This window comes from Populus euphratica, unplaced genomic scaffold (genome assembly GCF_000495115.2).
Source record: "Populus euphratica unplaced genomic scaffold, PopEup_1.0 scaffold383.1, whole genome shotgun sequence".
NCBI classification, from domain to species: Eukaryota; Viridiplantae; Streptophyta; class Magnoliopsida; order Malpighiales; family Salicaceae; genus Populus; species Populus euphratica.
In genome coordinates this window covers 230,532-230,837 of record NW_011500175.1, presented here as the reverse complement: position 1 = coordinate 230,837, position 306 = coordinate 230,532, and positions in this window count along the sequence as shown.

Sequence of the window (306 nt, the reverse complement as noted above, 5' to 3'; positions counted from 1 at the left end):
GATCATAAACTAATTCTTCAATAAAATGTACTTCTTGTAAATTATTATCATCTCTAAGTTGCTTGCAAATGTTGAAAATATTTATCTTTAATATCATGTTTCCAAATAATAACTTTATTAGTCCATTCTTACAATTAATCATCGCATTAAAAGTTACAAGAGATGGACGTCCTAAAAAAAAATGAATTATATACATCAATAGGTTGTGTGTCCAAGAGAATAAAATCCTTTCAATTTTATGTTCTCCAATAAAGCAAGAAATTGTAGGATAACTAGGGTCTTTATGTTCTCCAAAAAAGCATTATT